This window comes from Numida meleagris, unplaced genomic scaffold, assembly GCF_002078875.1.
Source record: "Numida meleagris isolate 19003 breed g44 Domestic line unplaced genomic scaffold, NumMel1.0 unplaced_Scaffold471, whole genome shotgun sequence".
NCBI lineage: Eukaryota > Metazoa > Chordata > Aves > Galliformes > Numididae > Numida > Numida meleagris.
The window spans coordinates 3,990-7,449 of NW_018364687.1; the positions used below are offsets into that span (position 1 = coordinate 3,990).

General features: G+C 53.5%; 1 long non-coding RNA gene across 1 annotated transcript; it reads left to right on the forward strand.

Annotated features, from left to right (window-relative positions):
- The first annotated feature begins 6 nt into the window (after positions 1 to 6).
- Positions 7 to 2,768, forward strand: LOC110391730. The gene is made up of 2 exons (XR_002434154.1): positions 7 to 268; positions 733 to 2,768. It is a non-coding gene; the product is annotated as an uncharacterized LOC110391730 (long non-coding RNA).
- Positions 2,769 to 3,460: the final 692 nt, after the last annotated feature.

Genomic DNA, 3,460 nt, shown 5'->3' on the forward strand with positions numbered 1-3,460 from the left:
GGGGCTGCGTGAGGAACGCTCCGAATCCAAGGTTTCTATTCAAGCGCGATCTGAGAACGGCGCTTCATTCTGTATGGCGGTCGCGGGCGCCCCCTAGCGGCCAAGGGAGGAATCGCGCCCCAGTCCGTGACCCCGCTCCGCTCTGTCCCGCTCCCACGCAGCTCACAGCTCTCCCGGCGCTCAGCGCTTCAGCGGCTCACGCTCAGCATCGTCCCGACGCTGTCGCTGTCATTACGTACAGAGATTATACGAGAGGGTTATAAGTTGGGTAAGAGCCTACACTGCACCCAGGCAATACTGGACACTTGCAGCGCACAAACACAACGTGCTTCTCACACAGATCCACAGCGACAGATCCCATCGGCAGCCAGCTCGTGCCGGTGCTGCCGGGCACTGCCATGCCATGGCTGTGTGCTGGGATCTGCCTCTTCCCAGCACTGCTGCGCTCGGTGAGGCTTCCAGTGAGGCTCCAGTGAAGCTTCTTTCTGCCTGCAGCACAGTCAGCTCTCGAGAGCCCCCAGTCAGTGCAGAAATAAAAGTGGATTTTGTCCCTTCACGGCTGGAGGGCATTAGAGTGCAGTGCGCAGCAGTGGCCAGCAGTGGGTTCTATTTTGTGGTTGCCATGTGTCAGGCCATGGAATGCACCCAGTGCAATGCACTCCATTGTCCCTTCCCCCCCCGGCTGGGGGCAGGGCCCCTCTATGGTTCCCTGCACTGTTCTTCTCTTGGCAGACATGGCCTGGATCCGCACTGAAGCATGCTGTTGCCTCGGGGGTTCAGATCACAGCGACCTGCAATGCTGGCTTTGGAGGGATCCTTAACGATCACATCATTGTGGGATGGTTGCTTTGAAAGGTCAGGATCACTCTCCCCAAGCCCTTATCAAGCACCTGCAGCAACGCACCCAGCAGTGTGAGCACAGCACGCAGCAGCGCTCCATCCCGTGTGTGTGTCATGCACCTAAAGGCCCTGACTGAAGAACACTCCTGGCATGGAGCATGGAACAAACTATTCTGGCACTTGGAAGGGAGCTGAGAGTTGTGCCTGGAGCTGCAAGGATCTTGTTTCATAGGGAGCCGGCCTTGGGATTTGAGCTTGCTTGGCAAGCCAGTATTCCGCTTGGCTCTGTATCACGCACTGGCCACGCGGGTGCAGCGTGCAATGGAACCACCCTGCAGAGCCCGGGGAGAATCCAAGCAGGAGAGAGGCTGCGGTGGGAGAGAGGCCGAGTGCCCCTTGAAGCATATATATAAAGCCATAACCCTCAGTGCTGCTCTGAGCGCGCGGCTTGCTTGCCTCTGCTCCTGAGACATCCCGTCCCGCAGCTCCAAGCGTACCCTGGAGCAGCACTGTTACAGCTTCAGCCGCACTCACCCAGTCAGGACGTCAGCCAGCTGAGGGAAGGAATGCCCCTCGTGACGCTCGAGCACGCTTGCTCACTAGTATCGATTCTATCCGACATGCAACTCGACGAAGCTGTGTGACCATTGATTTTCTATTGGCCCAAAGGCATGGTTACGAGCACGCGGAAAGCACGTGTTGCACAAATTGTAGTGATCATTCCAAATCAATACATCAGAGATACAAAAGCTGAAGATCCTCTTGAATCGGTTACAGGTGCACACAGAATGGGACCCTCACGGATCCTTTCCCAGGTTGCAGAAACTTGGGCCGTGGGCCAAACAAGTGTTCATTCTTTTTTTTAATGGGTTTCACAGTATTTCTTGTCATTATGCTATGTTTGCCTTGTCTCTTTTCTTACGTTTAGCGTGTTGTCAATGGAGGCCTTGATCGAGTTACGATGGTTATATTATTAATAAGATTAGTGCTATTATTTGATAGAATAGTAAGAGTTGGCTAATAAACAAAACAGGGGGGATTGTGGGGATACAGGAAAGACTGTGCAGAGCAGAAGCTGCGGAGCAAGACAGACAGCGTGAGAAGGCAAGGCTGAGAGCCACGGACACCTCCAGAAGAAGAGAAAAGCCAAAGGAACAGCTCCTGGCTCTGATGGGATAAGCACCCGCATGCACGGTCTCTATTTTGAGGGGGTCCCATTTGGGGGTCTCTATTTGGGGGATCCCATTTGGGGGTCACTATTTTGAGGGGTCCCATTTGGGGGTCTCTATTTGGGGGATGCCATTTGGGGGTCTCTATTCTGGGGGGGGTCCCATTTGGGGGTCTCTATTTCGGGGATCCCATTACGGGGGTCTCTATTTTGAGGGGCCCCATTTGGGGGTCTCTATTTCGGGGATCCCATTACGGGGGTGTCTATTTTGAGGGGACCCATTTAGGGGTCTATATTTCGGGGGGGTCCCATTTGGGGGTCTCTATTCTGGGGGGAGTCCCATTTGGGGGTCTCAATTTCGGGGGTCCCAACTGGGGGTCCCATTTGGGGGTCTCTATTTGGGGTTCTCTATTTTGAGGGCTCCCATTTGGGGGTCTCTATTTGGGGGTGTTGGAAATATCCAAATAATTGATCAGGGCGGTATCTCTGATCAAAGCAGATTTTATTCGCAATTGTAATGGCGGGCATGCTGCAAGCAGGAGCCCTGCAGAAAGCAGTGTTCCATCTTTGATGCCCTTTCCAGTCCATCGTACTATTCCCATACTGTTCACAACTATTACAGTTTTACAAGTGATAATCAATCACACAATTCAACAACTCTACTTCTAAAACATGTTACTGAAATGGCTGGTATTTCTACTTTTTCAAATGAGGTGTTTCTAAGGGCAAGTTACAAAATACATGGTGCTCTACTTCTTTAGATCAATTCCCCTTTTTCGATATCTAATGCAGAAACAACATTCAATTCCTACAATTGTGAACCTGGAGTACCCAGCAATGGGGAAACCCCACCCACTGGGGGTCCTGGTGGACGAGAAGCTGTCCATGAGGCAGCAGTGTGCGCTGGTGGCCTGCAGGGCCAACTGTGTTCTGGGCTGCATTAAAAGAGGAGTGGGCAGCAGGGAGAGGGGGGCATTGTCCCTCTCTGCTCGGCTCTTGTGAGGCCCCATCTGCAGCACTGCGTCCAGGCCTGGGGGACCCAGCACAAGAAGGACACAGAGCTCTTGGAACGAGCTCAGAGGAGGCCACCAAGATGAGCAGAGGATGGAGCTCGTCTGCTATGGAGAAAGGTTGAGGGAACTGGGCTTGTTCAGCTTGGAGAACAGAAGGCTCCAAGATCCAAGAGACCTCACTGTGGCCTTCCAATACTTGAAGGGAGCGTATCAACAGGAGGGGAACGATTGTTTGTGAGGGTAGACAGCGATAGGACAAGGGGGAATGGTTTTAAACTGAGACAGGGCAGGTTTAGGTTGGATGTTAGGGGGAATTTTTTCACTTCAAGGGTGGTGATGCAGTGGCACAGGTTGCCCAAGGAGGTGGTGGATGCCCCGTCCCTGGAGGCATTCAAGGCCAGGCTGGACGTGGCTCTGGGCAGCCTGGGCTGGTGGTTGG